This window comes from Passer montanus, unplaced genomic scaffold, assembly GCF_014805655.1.
Source record: "Passer montanus isolate IOZ18808 unplaced genomic scaffold, ASM1480565v1 scaffold9, whole genome shotgun sequence".
Lineage (NCBI taxonomy): Eukaryota > Metazoa > Chordata > Aves > Passeriformes > Passeridae > Passer > Passer montanus.
The window spans coordinates 11,700,143-11,718,523 of NW_024374367.1; positions in this window are offsets into that span (position 1 = coordinate 11,700,143).

Here is an 18,381-nt window from a genome sequence, read left to right on the forward strand (position 1 = left end):
ATGCAAGGAAAAGAGCTGATACAGCCAAGGACTATCCAAGGGAGGAAAATAAAATAAAACGCTTTCAGTGGTCACAAGAAGGGATGAAGTGGGGACAAGTCACACCAGTAGGTTCACAGCCCTGCCAAGGGGTGCTGAGCCCCAGTCCTGCCTCCAGGAATGGTGCCAGAGTGGGAAGGGCTCCTTGACTCCTCATCCCTTCTCTGGAGGGAGCTGGGGGGACTGTGAAAGCAGCTCTGACACTGCCCTGGCTCTGCTGTCCCTGTCACGGTGGTGAAGGAGGGATGGGTGGCAGGACAGAAGGCCACCAGCTTCCTTCCACCTCCTGTGACCTTCATTTGCTTCTTCCCAGTGCTGCAGGGATTTATGATGTGCCTTTACCGGGGCAGAAAAGGCTGCACTTGAAACAAGATGGACAGACCCCTCTGTCCTCACTCACAGCTTCTGTGGCTTTGGGCTGCAAATCAAACCACAAAGAGCTCAGAGGGCACAGGGGAAGGGCAGACAGCACCTCCCTAGAGTGAAATATTTGGATATTGACAGCCAGATCAGCTCACCCCCAAAACAGAGTGCTCAGAGCTGCTGCTAGCAGAGCCAGGCTGTGCTCAGCCCTGTGCAGGAACCTCCAGCAGGGGTGACTGCTGGCCACAGCAGCCACCACCCACTCCTTGGGGGTGACACTGGGAGCTTGTGACATTGCTCACTGTCCCCAGAGCACTGCAGGCAAAGCTGTTCCAACTCCACCAACCTGCTAGGACCAAACTCTTGGCCACATGCCCTGAACATAGCTGGGTGCATGCCTCCTCCGTGCACTGCTGCTGCTTTTCCTGTGGGCTTACTTTTTATTTTTATTTTGTTTGCCTTGTGTTTTTTTAAGCAGACCACATTGTTCTTCTCCCATGGCTTGGTATGGTTTTCTGCAGAGAGCTGCTCTAGCCTTGGGTAGCCTCACCTTTCCCAGCCTTCTGCTCCAGGGGGTTTTGCTTTGCTGCAGCATCCAGATCTTGTGCCACAGAGGCCAGCAAGTAATAACTCATAAGCCATTCTTGGCTTCTTTCAGCTCACAGTCAGGAGCTTGGGGGGAAAACATTTACTGTGGACAAACAGTAGCCATCAAACTTGGACTTTGCCTTCCAAGCACTGTGGTAATTTCTCACCCATAAGTTTCACTCATTATCTATGATAAAAAGTCCACTGCAGCAATTTAGGAACCTCAGCATGTGGTTTCTTTCACTCTTGTGCATAATTAGACCTCATGGGACAGGTGGAGACTCTTCCACACTCATAAAAGGTGATTTCCAGGGACCACAGATTTGGTCCTGGAGTTTCTGGAAGGCTCTCTCTTAATTGAATATCGGCTTCTTTTTTTTTTTTTTTTTTTTTTTTTTCCCCAGGCACCATTCACACCATCCCTGGGGTCCCTGTGGAGATGCCACAGAATGAAAATCTCTGCCCTGGGGTAAACAAGCAGGTGGACCAGGGCAAGAATCTCCTTCTTGCATGGCAGCTCTGATTCAGAGAACAAGATTCATTGCTGGCATGAAATGGTATAGCTCAAATGAAGTCAGATAATATCTGCTGGAAATGAGATGCTCTGATTTCCCAGCAGCAGGAAAAGCAGCTCAGGTTGCTCAGCTGAAGTCTTTCCTTTTGAGCACTAAGCAAGCAGCAGAAAGAGGGTGGTGAAGGAAAATCTGCTTGTGCTGCTCCTGGGGATCACAGCCCTGATCCCACCCTCTGAGATTTAATTCATTTTAGTTCAGTCATGAGTCCCAGCCCCCCTTTTGGGTGCTGTAAATTGTCTGTAAGCTCTACCAGGAGATTTCCTCTCCTGACCTAAATGCCATGGTGGCATTTGAGCTGTGCACCTGCTTCCAGCAGAAGCATTTCAGGGCACTTCCGAAACACTAATTTAATATCCTGGCAGTCCCCAGGACAAGTGTGTGCCTGCTATCAGCATGTATCTGCTATCCATTACCTAAATAAGTTAAAGGGTCAACATGGTATCTGTAACCCTGTCCTTTAAAGGGCCTCATGATGGAAGGAAGGACCTGTGTTGACAGTGATTAAGTCAAACTGAAGTTTATTAAAACTTTGAAGGACTTTTTTACTAAGAAATAGAAGAAATCTTTAATTAAATCTCAAACCGCAATGAGGGGAAACACCAAGAGTGTGAACATTTCAAATAAGCAGCACACCATAATAGGCTCAGGAAATAGGTGTTTTGGGCTCGTGGAGAGTTCTCAAAATCTATAAAATGAATTGAACAGGAATGAAAGCAGTGACTCCTGAGGAACAGAAGGAGCAGAGAAAGCTTGGTTACTCGGCTGTTGCCATAAATTCCAGCTCAGTTTCTCTTCCACTCCCCCACCTCTCTGGAGGGCAATCCCCTGGTGTCACCACGTCTCCCTTGGCACAAGGCCACTGTCACCATCCCCTGTCTGGTTGGACATTTGGGCTCTTGCAGTTCAATCAGCTGGGTTGATAGAGAGGGAAGCAGAGACACTGACTGTCACATTTCTCTTCACAGAGAAAAGCAAGGCACAATTCTTCCCAAGAATATTTCTGGGATTCACATTCTCTGAACATCAGAGAAAGAAAGCAGAATTCTTATCTCATTTGCTGAGCCTGTGTTTGTGCAAAAGCAGAGTGCAACGTGGAGATTGCTTACCCAAAGTGATGGTGCTTTTTTTCCTTGGCCTGTCAGGGCCAAGTGTGTGTGTGTGTTGGCACTGACAGTCATGAGATGAGTGCAGCTGTGAGCAGAGTTTGGCACGTTTAGATGTAATGTAATAGAGTGTAATATAGTATAGAAAAATATAGTATAATAAAGTAATTAATTAGCCTTCTGATATCTATGGAGTCCTCCTCACTCCTCCCTTGTTGGAGGTGAAAATATCATCAATAACTGACCCAAGGAAAACACCAGCTTGAGATATCTCACCTGCAGCCCAAGCATTCCCAAAATGCTGAGAGCTTTCTCTCCATGGGCTCTGGGAGACCTGGGCTGAGCTGCTCACCCCCACTGCTGGCAGCCTGGCCAAATGCCCACGTCCATGGGATGCAGAAGTGTCAGGGCAGGTTTGCAGAGCCTGGGCTCTGTGTGTGGGTGTTCACTGACCTCTCCTGGCCAGACCCAGGCAACTCCCGACCTCAACACCATCCCTGGGAAAATATTCCTGCTGGGAAGCAGCCACTCGGCACAACTTCCAGTTAAAAGGCAACAAAAGAGGCAGAAGCAACCCTCTGGGGACATGCAGGAGATCTTCTGTGGTGTCTTTAACAAAATAAAAGCATCTGTGGTTGTGAGTTATTATTGCAGAAATAAATCACAGTATAGGGACAAAGGAGACCTGGAAGCATCCAAAAATCCATCTCAGTCCTGCAGTCCTCACTGGAGAAAAATTAGGGGTAAAACTGAGGGCTGCAAAATGATGCCTGTGAGGAAACTGGGCAGCATGGGAAATATTAAATAAGTATTAGGAAAAATTGGGAAAATCCAAGAGGTTATCACATGTATTTGAAAGGGCATCATTCCCTAAAGGAATCTGGTAAATCTCTTAGCTGCACCATGTAGGACCATCTGTAAAAACCTGTATGAAAAATGGTTGTGGTTATTGTGCACTTGTAGTAAGAATTCAAAGAAGCAGCAGCAGTAATTTTCCTGACAAGATAAGCCAAACATCTCCCTATTCTTATGGCTGTCTACAAATTCCTCTTATTTATGTAACCATCTCAAAATACCTCAATCAAGTGATATTTCTCAGCTGCATATTTCAACACCTGCACCTCACAGCAGAGCTGAGCTGCAAGCTGGGAACTCACATTTGCTTTCAGGAAGGGGCAGCACTGACCCCTCTGCAGCTCCCTGGCAAAGCAGTGCTCTGGCTCCAAACACATCCACATCTCCCTTCTCAGCTTGCTTTCTATATTTTTTTAAAATTTGTTTTTCCTGCTGGAAGACAAGGAGGATTAGCTAAACCTATAGCTTAAATATTATAATTAATTGGCGGTTTTTGATTTTTTTTGTGTGCCTTCTGCTGCTATGCTAAAAGTGAGTTTTCTTTGTGTGAGCGAGCCTTTGTTTGCCTGAAGCAGGCTTTTCCCACCCCTGCATAAATAGCACTTTGAAAAATTGCATCACAAAACCCACAGCACTGGGATTTTAGAAGAAGAGCCTGAATGGCTGGAAACTTCACATAGCTCTGCAGCTGGGAGAGTGTGGCTTTCATCTGACAAGCTCTTTAAGGATGGTTTGACCTCTCTCTTCCTTTACATGCTGGGAGTTAACTTCTCCTGTAAGTGTCCAGCATAAATTATTTTAATGCAAATTTTCTTGTCAAAACTACAAACAGACATTTGATCAAAGGTCAGCTCTCCTTTGTGTTCCTGTTTGATATAGAAATTTCTATTTCATCTTTGACTGTCATGGTCAGTTAAGGGAACTGTTGCCTGATGGGAAATTACTGATGCATTTCATGTTCTCTCTCCAACAAGGCTTTTTCCCCCCTTTTCATATCTTATGGGTGTTTTAATTTGAATATGTTTTCATTTTTTAATGGAATAGTTAAATTAGCTTTGAAAAATGTCGTGGTATGACACTGAAAATTGTCTGCTTTTTAAACTGAAGCTCAATTTACTGCCGTTTGATACCCTGGGAGCTGATCAAATAATTACTATTCCCTTACTGCTGGTTATATTTCATGCTTAACTTTATTTTTTCTTTTTTTTTCTTTTCTTCTTTTTTTTTTTTTTTAGTGGGACAGTGACTGAAGAATAGGATTTGCAGCAAAAGGAAGGGTTTTGGAAAATTTTGTATGTATTTCTTGAGGTTTTTTGGCTCTGATGTACCAAGAGAGGCTGGGGAGCCTGGAGCTCACTGAGATCTGGGGGAGCACAGTGGAGGGTGAGGGCTCCTGGCCCCATCCTGCCCCAGCTCTGGCATCTTGGGCTCTGAGCGGGAGATGCTGCAGGGAACTGGCCACACCAAGACTGGGGAGGATGCAGAAACTAGCCAGGGAATGATCCCAGAAATCACATTTCTATCCATACAGACTCTCCCAAGAGATTATTTTCTTCTTTTCTCTAAGAAGTTTCATGGTTTGACCAGGTCTGTCCAGGCTATTTGCCTTTCCAGTTTTCCCCAAAGCCTCTTGACTAACAATCCCTCTTTCTCTATTAGCTTTGCATTCGAATCCCATTATGAGATTTAGCATCAGGGCACCTTTGGGGAATTTCACCTCAGGGCAGGGGAATTTCATTTTAGAGCTGTGGCTCTCAGGCTAAGTCTTCAGGGGTGTAAAAGGCTGATTCCCATGAAGCTTTGAGGTGCTGAACCTACATGATTTGCTTAAAAGAGCACAGGAGATTTCTGCCAAAGCAGGGAATTGAGCACAGCTCCTCCTGTGGCCAACACCCCAATCCCCATTTATCACCCTCCTGCAGCTTCTTTGGAGCCCTTCACAGCGTGTAAAGCCAAGTCCACATCTAAATCCTTGTGGGATTTACTACCTTGTAGGATTTACAACCTTGTAGGATTTATGGCAGCAAACCACTGCTGTATTCCTTTACTTTTCTCTGTGCAAGGACAGAGAAGTGTCTGTGGCTACGGGGCTGGTGAGATTGGAGAACCAAAACCCAGTCATGATTAATGTTCAGCTGTCCAAACCTAGAGCCATTCTGGGGGGCCTTGTCTGTAGATGAGTTCTGAAACCCATCCCCCTTGGGGTTTTTACTGATGTGCACCATGACTTGAGAAAAACACTGGAGCCATAAGCCCATTTAACGAGGTGGGTGCCATAATTAGACACCACCCTCTGGGAAATGTGAGATGCATTTTAGCCTTAAGAGAATGTTGTCTTCTTAAGTAAAACTACTTAAGGCCAAGGCTTGAAGACCTTGGACTCATGGCAGAGGCACTGCCTCCTCCTCCCCACATGGCTCCAGTCTGAGCTCCCAAAGACCTGAAGTTCTTGCTCTGCTCTGCAATTTGCAAACCTTCCCCTCTCATGAGAATTTCCTGGTGTTTTTTATGGAGCAGGGTGTCCAGAGCTGCTGATCCATAACTCACACTGCCTGGTTGTGTCTCCTGTCAGCAAAAAGTCTTGTAATTAATTTCCCTTCATTCTTGTGTCTCCTGCTGTTACCTTCAAGCACACAAACCGGGTCCTTTGAGATGGAGAGGGATGTGAGGCAACTTGGATGTGCAGAGCCCTCCTCTGCCAGGGAAATCTTTGTCCTTCCTGTGTCTGGGATCAAGTCACTTCTCATTTATCCAGCAGCAGCTTCTGCCTGCGATGTCCCAGCTCTCCTCATGGGTGACAGTGACACCAGATGGCAGCAGTGGCCTTCGGATCCAGCTCTGGGTGAAGATGCTGGCAAATGTTTCTCTGCATCCCAGCTTTTTCGAGGACAGCTTCCCTCTGTGCTTTCCTTCAGCTCAATCAGCTACTGCACGGGCTCTCAAAATGAAATTGCACCGAGTATCTACATGCTGTAGTTATTTAATGTGTCAAAATGACACACAGAGGCCAACTTAGAAAGTCAAGAAAGGGAATTCCTATCTTCAGGTGTGCTTTAATTAATCACTTTGTGGCTTTGATGCTGCACTGACGAGTGAAAGCAAAGACCAGGATTTTTGAAGGTCATGGGAACTTCAGGGTCGTGGTTAAAGTGATTGCTAACTGACCAGGTGAGGAATTGCCAGTGGGTAAATGTTGCACTGACAAGTGAAAGCAAAGACCAGGATTCTTGAAGGTCATGGGAACTTCAGGGTCGCTGGTTAAAGTGATTGCTAACTGACCAGGTGAGGAATTGCCAGTGGGTAAATGAGGATTTGTGCCATCCTGCATCTTTGGCCCTTGGCCTCACAAGGCTTTGGAAGATGCTGGATGGCTCTGGCTTCATCATTTTAGAGCCTCCTGTCCACTGTGCCCTGGCAGCAATCCTGCAGTGCCCCTCCTGCCTGCCAGGCCCACAGAGGGGTCAGCACTGAAACTGTGGCAAGGACCAAAAGCTGGGCCAGGAGACCACAGGCTGTGTCTTTTTAAGATGCTGTCACCTAACAAACCTCCTTTGCAGGAGTGGGATATGAGGCCCTGAATGCATTTTGTTTATCATGTTGGCCAAATATTTATTTCATTTCTTTTAATTGATCTGGAGGCTATCAATTTATCTGTTAGCCACTCCAGAAATTATTCCTGTACTAACTGCAAACAGGAAAAGAGAATACCCACCTTGGGTGACTGTTCTGGGTATTGGGGCAAGGAGTTCCAGCAAAGAGAAAGAACAGAGCCAAATCCCACTGACTGAGGGATCCCTGTTAGTGATGGACAAGTATAGAGAAACTCCAGTAAGTGCCATGCTCACTCCTCAGATTTCAGAATGGGACCAAAACCAGTTAAAGTGGTGCTAAATAATCCACTGGCACACTTTAAAACAGTTTTAAGCAGCTCAGCAGTGAGAATCATTTGGTTCAACAGAGGAGCTGGACTTTTTTAGGCTAAATAAGAGAAATACTGATATAGCCCAGGAATCCTGCTGGGTTTTTCCTCCTAGATACTAATTACTGCATTTTAACTCCTCTGCTACTCTCACTGACCTGGTTTGCAAACAGAAACAAACCATTACAGCTTAATTTATGCAGGGCAGTGACCCTGCAAGTAGCAGGGTGGGAGACCTTTACCTGTGCCCAGGAGCTTGGGAAAATTCAAATTTTAAGGAAAAACCTCTGGAGTCAGGAAAACCTCAGAAAATCCATTAATCCTGGATTGCAGGCTTAGTTTCTTTTATCTGTCTTCACCACACCTGAGCAAATCAGTGGGCTGGTCCAGGTGTGCCCATGGGATGAGCCTGGAAGGGCCAGGAGAGGCTGGGATGGGTTCCTCCAAGGGGCTGTATCAGAATATGGAACATGAAACCCCTTCAGACAGGACTGGCAGTGTCTCCTACACACTGCTACCTTGAAAACCTGATTTAGCTCACTAGATACCTCTTATTGCCTGGAGCAGAGATCCCTTCCAGCACCAGGCAGAGTGGACTGGACCCTGCTCTGGAGTTACCAGCCCTTAAACCAGCTCTGTAACCTGAAAACAACTGGTAGCACATGAACAAAGCTGTGGGTGCTCACAACTGAAAGAGAAGCTGGCACTGGCTTTAGATAGAGCAGTGTTGTGGCTTTGCAGCTTGGGCTGCTGAGAAGGTGCTGCAGCATATTGCCTTGTAATAACATGAAGCAAAAGCTCAGCAGAAAGTCTGTGAACCAGATAAGATTGATTAAACAATTTCTAAGCAACGGGGTTGCACATAAAAATTTTATTAAAACCTCAAGTGCTAAATTTATTTCCTGGGTCTGTCACCGCTATTTTTTTTTTCCGTAGTGATAATTACTACATTAGAAATTAAATGAACCTCATATACTACATCTTTCAGACCTCCTAGGAGAGTTGTGAAAGTGATTTAGGGAAGTGAATTTGCTATTGTGCCTAATCAAGTTACAGTAATTGTCACCTATAATTCTAACTTGACTGCTATATGTTTAACTGGAAGCTTTACCTTTGGATTTTTTCTAACTGAGCTTCTCTGGGGCTGTTTTTCTACTTCCCATCCTCTTCCAAAACCCACTGGCAGAAGACAAATCATTGCATACAGCTGTGCAGTCAACAGCATTGCTGTTTGCAACCACATTGCCTTCCTCATCAACAGGATGTGTTGCAGCATCAGATGATGTTCCTTGTGACACCAGCACCACATTGTGCCTCTTGAGAGTCTAATCAATTTTAGTTTTATTGCCACTAATGACTGGCAATAAAGGCTTCTTCTGGGCTGAGGGGCTCCTGAACAGGACTGCAAGTATGGCTCTGACTGGTCAGAGATACATTCACAGATTTGACCCTGCTTTGTGCTTTGGAGATGCTGGGTCATGTGCAGCCATCTTTGGAATAGCTCATTAATAAATCCCTTATTCTTATTCCCCCAAGCAGACCTCAGCTTGTTTCCTTAATGAGCTCTGTGGGGCAGCAGGCCAGAGGGTCTGCTGATCTGCAGGTGAGTCACAAAATAAGATACAATGGAGACAAAGGTGTTCCAGTGCTTCTCAGCAAGACCCCGAGCTGCTGAGGTGGGAGCTGGGCCAAGAGTAGGCTTGTGGAGGCTGTTAATGCCTCCTCCCAAACATGTGTATTGCACAGATCCCTCCTGTGCTTTGAGGTCTGGGCACTTGCTCTGTCATTCCTCTCTAAAAGCTGACTGCCTGCTCCTCCTCCCCTTTTCTTGCTACAGAGATGTACCTGTGTACAGATCTGGAGGTGTGACTGCAGTCTGCAACAGGACAAGGCTTCTTGTGGCCTCAGGGAAGATGGTAATGATCATGAACATGGAAACCCTAAATCTGAGTCACGATAACTGATGGAAGAATGGGGCTGCTCCTGACCATCCCCATTCCACACAGTGGAATACTTGCCCTCCTGAAGTCCCATCATTTATAAAACTTGTTCCATTTTGGCTGGGATCAGGCCCTTCATTTTTAGATAGTCTTTTATTGAGCATTAAAGACTCAGAAAGGCTATATTATGTTGATGCAATTAAAGGAGGTTACTTGAAACTATTTTATCACTGTAACACTCGTAGAAATTATTGTGCTTGTGTGGCTTTGTGCTGGCACTCTGGAGCAATGTGTATGGAATAGCAGTAACCTTGTCCCTGAATAATTCATGTTGTTTGTCAGCCACTTCTTAAGCCTTTCTGCTTAACCACAGAAGATTAGCATTTTTGTTGCCTTTTTTTTAATCAAAGGTTTGGGGTGGGGGGAAGGGAGAGTGTCAGTTTTCTTTTTAACTTACTTTAAATACTTCCCCAGGCTTTCAGTAGGAACCATAATAATTCAAACTGGGATATTTTAGTCTTAGAAGTATTTTAGCTGGCTCTTAGTCCTGCTACATTATACAACTTTCTGGTAAATCATGAATAAGCTGAAAGGCTACAGAGCTTTTTTTCCTAATTTCTCAAGGGTCCTTTTACTACCTAATTTGTTTTCATCCTATGTTATTTACTGACTAACTCTAATCAACATTTCTGGTATTGTTCCAGTCCACAAGTGTGGGAAGGTTTGGCAGGTAATGTGTGGCAGTGCAGGGAGGCTGAAAGATCCTGGCCTTGAAATGAATATTGCTGGTTGGAAATTGGACTGCATTCATTACATGCTGCTGTTCTCCTGAGCTTTTTCTTCGATTAAGGATGTTTCACTGCTGTAAAACAGCAAAGTTAGGCTCTGAAGTGATGCTGAGCTGCACAGTTGTAGTTCAGAAATACTCAGCCTCAAAATCAACAGAATGGAGGTAAAAGTCAAGGGTCTGGCTCAGAGCAAAGTGAAGGGGAAATGCCAGCCTGGGCAAATACAGAGTTGGGGTTTGTTTTCTTTGCTTCTACCTCAGGGTCATGCAAAATAGTCTTTGGCTTTTTTTGGTTTTGGCTTTTTTATTTGTTTGTGTAAATTAAAAGTGAAAATTTGAATTAGTGATGCCATTAAGTGTCCATCCTGTATTCCTCATGGAAAAAGCCCAGGAGAGGTACCCAGGGGCTTTGCCACACACTGGCTGCTGGGATGACGACAGCAGGCAGCCCACTGTCCTGGCCCCTGTCTGGGAGCTGCTCCTGACCCAGAAGTCACTAAACTGGTGACACGTCCCCTTTGTCTGTGGATCTGCACCAGCCCTTTGTGTCTGAGCAAACTAAAATCACTGGCAGCAGCAGCAGCCAAGTCCTGCTGGCAGGAGTGTCACTGAAGGGGAGTGTTCGGGCTGTGGTGCTGACAGATTTCACAGAGAAATGCTGATATGGGCAGCTCTGTGGGCAGATTTGGTGAAGCAGAGGTTGGAGTGAGATCACTGCTGCAGGACACAAATTCCCTGTCTCTGCAAGGCATCTCTGCTCTCCACTGGGCTGTGTGTTCCCTTTATTTTCTATGCTCTTTCTTTCACTCTGAATTTTCATCTGACACACCAGGTAAGGTCTGGCAGGGGATGAGGTGGCAGAAATCAGGACATGGCCCCAGCTGTTGAGTGTGGAGTGCTGTGCTGTGACATTCACACCTTCCTCTGGCACTCAGAGTTGGCTCATCTCCTTTTTGCCACTGCTAATTCTTTTGTTTTCCTCTCTATGCTGTAACATTTAAGAAAGAAAACCGGGATGCTCTTGAAACACCAAACGGCTTTTAGAAGAGACTCCCGTGTTAAATCCCAAACTTTGCAATTCGAACTTTCCAGTCAAGCTAATTTTCCAAAATGCTGGCACTGAGTTTCCCCTCCTTCCCTCACCGACCCAGCCGCTTCTCCTGGAGCTGCATCTGCCCTGCCGTGTGTGGAGCATCCCCAGGAGCATCCCCAGCTCCCCCGGCCCGCGGCTCCTCCTCTCACAGGCTGCTGCACTGGGCTCGCTGGGGAGCTTCTCTGCTCCTGTTCCACTATTGGGTTTCAAACCTCCCTGCTGAGGAGCTGTCCTCAAGTCACATCAGGTAAGCTTAGCTATGCATTGGATTCAGGGAGTGGAACTAATCCCACATTTCTGCTCGAGAGGAGAACAATGAGGCAGGAGCCGAGCCTGGCCCCTGGCTCCAAGGTAAAGGGTTTAATATATTAGTTGAAACAGATGCTTTACACTTAAGAATGTGTGTGGTATCTAATTCCAGGTCTGTCTCTGTTTAGCTGAATGACAGGCCTATATATTTCATGGAAAGTAGACACAATACATAATGTATCACATATATGCCCAAATTATGTATATTATGTTTAACGTGTGTATGCTTTGGTCCATTACTCCTGACATAAAAACTGCAATGCCAACACCAATAGTCTGCATATAAACTCAGGAGGACATAGAGCACTACTACCATTAGCAGACAGGAATCCCCATGAACAAGTACATGCTTTTGCTTTCCCAACTGTTGATATTTCAGTCACTGAAAGAGCTAAGTTCCCTCCCAAGTTTCATTTCCACTACTCTGTGGAGAAGTGTCTGGCTTATAGTGAATTTTCTCCCAGCATTTCCTTTGCCTCCAAGGGATATTCATATTGACTATGACAGAACTGATTTTAAAAAAATTTAATGATAAAAAGATTAATCTTTTTAATTTATAAAATTCTTGATATAGATTTGAATATTTTAGCTGAGTGGCTATGCTGGCTGCTAAAAATGGTACTTTATTGTCTTACCAGGTCCCCAAAGTGCAATTGCCATCTTTGGCAAATAGAGGAAAATTTTAATTTCTCCTGATTTGAAATGTAAAAAGAGTGGTGAATAAGAGGGACTGCCCTGAGATCTTGCCTGCACAGCGCATGCTTGAAATGTGAACAGTCTCTGCAAGGAGGAAGTGGCAATAAAATGACTTTCCCTTTTAGCACTATTGTACCTTCGTATGCATCGTACCTTGTACCTTTAGCACTATTTCCATTTGTACTATTGCTACTATTAGAAAAAGAACCAAACTCAATTTTTCATGCTTATGACAAGCAAGCACGACAAATCCAAAAATTAGTTAAGACATTCTTTCCCTTTTCCCTGCCCTTCAATTCCTTCCCTGCCCTGCTCCTCGTGGTGGACAAGTTTTCCCTTCCTGTTTGTTTGGGGCAACAGGAGAGGAAGGTCATTCCCTGCAGGGCAGGAGCCCTTCCCAAGCCAGGTGTGGGCAGGGAAGGCTGAGCCTGCTGAGGATTTCACCAGGAGCCCATGGGAACATAGCCAGACCAGTTTGTACCTGGCTGATCACCGGCTCAGCCCTGGAGGCACAAAAAAGCAGGCTTTTTAAAAAGTGCAGATGTAGCCGTGATGGATCCTCCAGGGTGGGTGCTTTCCTGATTACTAGTGTGACTGTCTTGGATTCCCTGTGGGAATTGTATGTCCTCTGCTTGCCTGGCATGTGACTTGGGGAAAATGAATAAATAAGAATCCTGATTTTCAATTCCAATGTGGCCTTTAGTGTTTGCTCTTAAACTTGTGTAGCAGACCAAAATAATTAAGTTTAAACATGGATGGATGTTACAGCAGGATAACACAGATATCTATATATGAATTTCTACTTTTATTTTTATATCAGTTTATCAAAACACCCTAGGGATGTGCAGTAGTCAAGGCAGTGGTTTTTGGAACTGAAAGTAGATACAAGGTATCTACAAGTCAAGGTAGTGGTGTCAGAATTGAAACCTTGGACAGCCTTCCCCTTGCTACCCAACAGCAAAAAGTGAATGCTCTGCCAGCTCTCAGTATAATACAAACCATTCCATCTTAACTATTTTTATTTGGAAAGCTCTTCTTTATTCTACTAGGTTAAGCAGCAGGCATGTTGTCTCAGCACAGTTAAATCCCACAGCTTATTACCATGAAACGCATAAGCTCAGAGGATATGAAAGGGCTCCATCCAAGAGGATATGAAAGTGGGCTGCCCAGGGAGAGTTCAAGGCCTCCTGTATGTGGAACCCAGCTCCAGGCTTTGAAGCTGTGCCATGTCAGGACTTTAAAAAGGCACTTTTCCAAATGGCCTTTGAAACTGGCAATTATCTCCCACAGATGATTAGGACAGGCTTGTAGAGGAGAATTCAGTTTGGAAGGTCTCCTGTGCTTCAGAGGTGCAGTGGCAGGTCTGTGGGGAAGTGCAGCCAGGTACACTGTGACAAGCCCAGGGACACAAGAGCAGCTTTGTCACTGGTTTTAGGAGCCCAAACTGGGTGGCAGCTCTGTATCCCAGCTGGCATCACACAGCCCAAATGTTGCTCGCATCTCCCTGGCTACAGCTGAGTGGCTGCAGTTGGACACAACCTTATCTGGGGAAAGAATGAGTGAGCAAAACCTGTGTGGCCTTATTTGTGGGTGCTGGGGATCAAATGATGGAAAAGACCATTATCCATCTTGCTGCTTTAGATTTCAGAATCAGTCATCTTCCTTTTTGTACATTCTAATGCAGTATTTGCACATAATTTCTAGGAATCCAGCCATTGTCTGACTTCCAGTTATCTTATTCATTCTGGACCTCAAGCTCAGTGTCCCACCATTCAATAATAAAGATACTGACAACAAGGAGAAAGTAAAAATTGCCAATAAACTGAAGTTTTACAGTTAAATATTCCAAACTGAATATAATCGTAATAGAATACAAATGATGCAATTGAATTTGGATGGGGCAAGTAAATAACGGAAGCGATTGGGGTATCTGTAAAACACCCATTATTTCATTATTTTTAAAATAATAAACTAATGCCCTGTATTAAAACTATTCCCTTATGGAAGCTGACAAATGGGGCTTTCCTCTATTATCAAAATGGCCACACTATCCATGACCTTCTTCAGGATTAAGATTGTTTCTGGTTGTTACCTTTCTGCATTATGAGTGACACCACACTGCTCCATCTTTTCACATAGTACTGACTCAAAATAGCCATTAAAAGTTAGAGGTCTGAGATGTTTGTTTTAAAAAAGCTACAGGACTTCTGAGATTTAAAAAGAACTCCAGTGTATTAAGCATCCAGTTTTCTTTAGGCTGAAAGGATAAAGGAGAATGCTACATGCCTTCCTATTGCAGCTCTGGGGATTGCATGTTTTATATTCAAATTCTTCAAAATGAAAAAAAAAGAAAAGTCGCTGAAGAGAGGAAGAACTCAAAAACACACCAGCTCTGAGTGATGACTTCAGAACAGCCCAGAGATACAGGATGGTGTTGAGTAATTCAAGTTTATTTCCTGCTAAAAGATCCCTCTGGCTTCACTGGCTCCCACAATTAAGGAGGAAAGCTAGTTTGCTCTTGCCTTTCTTGGCTTGTGTCAGGCAGAAATGGCACTTTAGTTTTGCTCTCACCTTTCTCTATCCATCTGTGCTCTTCAGGAAGTGGCTGCACCTTTCCCACAGCTGAATCACATTCTGACCACAGTGAGATCAGTTTGCATCCAGTGCATTGAAGTCCCAGCTCTTTGCTGTCACTGGTCAGGCCAGCAGTGACATATTTCTGTGGAGGCTGCTCTGGGTTTGTCCATGCAAGCTGCAGAGTTTCAGTAACACACGCAGGCAGAAGCAAAAATGGATGGAGGAAAGAAGGGGCAGCAAGACATCATTGCTGTTCTCTGTTCTCACCTTTTCCATCATTGCAAGGGTTTGATCTGGGCTGCCTGGAAGTAGAGGGGACACAGCCAGAAGGGCTTGGAGATGAGATTGAACCACTTGTTCAAATCCTGGAGACAAGGACAGAAACACACCTTTTCCTGCTCTGGATGGGGCATTATTTGACATCTGTGTGTGTTTGTTTTACAGAGTGACCAGGAAGCCTGGGGGATATGGGTCATGTTTGTGAGTGAGAGGGACTTTGGAGATTCTGGGTCTGATGTGCAGTGTTTGATCCAAATAGCTGTGAGCTGGTTATTTTTAAGTGGTGCTTCAAACACCATTTTTAGAAATAAGAAATAAGAAGCACACAGATATGCATGAAAGACCAACAAAAATACTTTACTTGCAAAGAGGCTGGAGGTAATTCAGTCTCAGAGGATGCTCTGGTAGTGCCACATTTTCTGCTGGCAGCCTGGGCTCTGATGCTCACCTCTAACACAGCCATAAGAAGCTTGAGGGTCCTGATGTCTTAAGTAAATGAGCACCATAAAACTGATGATTAGAGACTTGACAAGCTGGAACAAGGCTATGTCCTTTCAGATGGCTTTGGGTTATACCTGCTGAAAAATGAGGTTTTCAGGGGGACCAAACTCACTGAATCTCTTCTTCCTGTTCCTTGTGTTGCACAGAGCAGTGAGATCCAGCTGAGTACAGAGTTCTTGTCTCGGTGCAGGTACCCCATCCTTCTCCTTGAGGCTGCTGGTAATCACACACTACTCCTGCCAAACTTTATTTTGACAGTGGAAGAATGGCTATTTTGTTCTGCAGTGACTACTCCAGGATACATCACTGTCACGTCACCTAAATGGCACCAGTCACCCCAGTTTGTAGCAGCTGCTGGGACTTGCTGACCGCAGCAGAGCCTGTCATTGTGAGATTAAGGAGGGATTAGCTCTGCGATCTCAGCCCTAACAGAAAGGTTAAAGACTTTGGGAGGAGGAAGTACGTGTGTGCGCACATGTGTCTTCCAAAACAACAGATGGTTTCAATAAAGTTGCTCCTGCTGCTAGGAAGTGGCACTTCTTGACATTAGCAGAGCCATATCTCATCAGGGTTCTTGTTTCTACCAGCCTGGCTCAGCACGGCCGAGCCCGCGGTCCGGCATGGGGTAATCAGGGAAGCGCTCCGATATCTGCCCCATTAATTGCCCCCTGCCAGCCTGCCCTCTCTCCTGATGGAGCCCCCACTGTGCTCAGTGGGGCGGGATCGATCGCCTTTGAAGGGCAACTTTCCCTCATGATCTGCAATTCCCCCTGCTTAAACTGCAGCCAGAAGTGTCTTTTTACGGATTCTGCAAGAAATGTGTGATTTCTTGGAACCGCTAAACAAAAACCTCTCTGCTCCAATCAATGGATCGATGTATTAAATTATTGTGCAGCTAAATTAATGTGCCCCTCGGTGACAGAATTGCAGAAAATGAGCAGTGTTTTATGCATTAAAGACAACCTAGTAAAAGATTGTTTTTCAAGGTTAGATTGTTCCACAGTGAATATCAAGATTTTTCCAATTAAAATATGAGGGGTTTTCGGAGCTGCATCAGCTCTATTGCTTCTCACAGTGTCACAGTGCAAATTAACAGGTACAAATAACTTAAAAAAGAGGAAATAGTAATTGAGACATATTTGGGAGTTAGCAAGTAATACTGGGGTTTTTTGGGTTGTTTTTTTTTTGTTTTTTTTTTTTTTTACTAGTTCATATTTAAATTTTACAGGTAAACAATTTTGCTGGAAATCACTGTGGGGTTATTTTGGTGGGATTTTTGTTTGCTTGTTTAAACTCAAGAGTCATGAAAAATGCCACCATTCATAATGTTGTCAAGAAAAACTAAAGAGCTTCTGCAGCTCTCGGTTTTCTCTTTGCAGGCTATATGTGGGGATATATAGGAAGGCTGTGCCTTCCTTCACAATGCCCTCTTTTCAGTGGAAAAAACAGAAAAAAGGGCAAAGAAAAAAAAAGGAAAACAGGATGCAGTGATCTCTTCCTACAACTTTAAAGTAAACATGATATCCAAAACAAAAATGGGAATATTGATGTGAATTAAAATTTGTTCTTTTTTAAAGCTGCAACCCTGGTTCACATTTTCTTTGAATTTTGGTCCAGTTGCATTTCTTATCTTCATTTTGCTGACAGAAGAATATATGGGGAGTTTCCTACACACCAAATAATGTGTGGCAAGAGCTGCCTGTTCCAGAAGTGCCCTGTGCACCCTCCCTCGTGCAGCAGGAGCACTGGGCAGGTTCCTCCCAGGTGCCCCAAACCAGCCATTTCAGAGGTACGGTGTTCCCTCTGCCCCTGTGCTGAAGGCAACCAGATGAACCAGTTCTCTAATTAACTTGTTCTGCAGGTGCAATGACAAAGGAAAACCTTTTCAATAACTTCATTGTTTGCCCAAACTCTTTTTATGGATATCTTCTAAGTTCTCAAATATCTGAAAAAGTTTGTGTTTTGTTCACTTTCCCCTGAAATTTCTTCCTTTTCCTCTTTTCTCTCTTGGGGTCATGACAAAGACATTTTTATTCTGAAGGCAAGAATCCCAGAACACACAGTGCCAATTGTGAGTTTATAAAGAGTCCAATCTCTCTAATCACTTATAAAAGACAGACAGACTGTTTGTTCCTTATCAGTTGACATAATTTCATTTTTATTTTGAACATTTGGAATATCAAATGGGAAAATTTCGCCACCACGTGTGTGTTTTCAAGCTCTATCTGCAGAAATGATAAATTAGGTGTGAAATTAAAGCACAAGTGAAAGCAACTTGTTCCCTCAATAGCAAGGACTTTGAATTCTTGCAAAATCCTAAATAAAATAGGTTTCAGTGCATTGCTGACAAAAGAACTAAAAAAAAAAAAAAAAAGAAAAAAAAAAAACCAAGAATTATTAAAATACATACCAAAAACTATTATAAGATAAAAGGATATACATTAATATGTCTATTCCATTGTCTCCTGGAAAGCCAGAATTTATGAAATCAAATTATTTGATCAACAGCATGAAGAAATTTGTGGCAGCATCAAGCTAAGAACCCAGTTTTTCTCTTCTACATTCAAATATGAGCCTGCATCACTCCACAGACAAACAACAGGAGAAAGAAAATGATGCAGCAGAAGGGACTAAGAACCCAATTTTTCACTTCTACACTCAAATATGAGCCTCCATAATTCCACAGACAAAACAACAACAGGAGAAAGAAAATGATGCAGCAGAAGGGAGATGGAATTCTTTAAGCATCTTGTGATT